The sequence below is a fragment of the Limulus polyphemus genome, unplaced genomic scaffold, assembly GCF_000517525.1.
Source record: "Limulus polyphemus unplaced genomic scaffold, Limulus_polyphemus-2.1.2 Scaffold571, whole genome shotgun sequence".
Lineage (NCBI taxonomy): Eukaryota > Metazoa > Arthropoda > Merostomata > Xiphosura > Limulidae > Limulus > Limulus polyphemus.
The window spans coordinates 230447-230832 of record NW_013666181.1 but is presented as its reverse complement, the minus strand read 5'-3'; positions in this window follow the sequence as shown (position 1 = coordinate 230832).

The following is a 386-nucleotide window of genomic DNA, read 5'->3' as shown; positions in this document are numbered from 1 at the left end:
TACATTGGGGATGTTCTTTTATTCTACCCCAAATTATCTTCTCTGTCAGCTAAGTATACTTTCTGTCTGTTTTTCATGCCCATCAGCTCGATAGTTACCCACAATCTTGTAGAATGTCCTGTCACACCATAAAGCTTCTGTATGGCTTCTGGTACTCCTTCGTGATCTAACTCCTTGATGCTCACAAGGGTTTGCTGAGATGCAGAATCTATGACAAAGTTGCACCTTTGGCCATCCAGCTTTCCTGTCACATAGACACTGTGTGTGCTTGGCATTTTACACCCAGCTGTTGGGACTTTGACAATGGGGGTTGGTGAGTGTCCTTCAACATCAACCACTACTGGTATCTTTGAGGCTGACTTGTTGGTAATATTCTTCTTACAGTG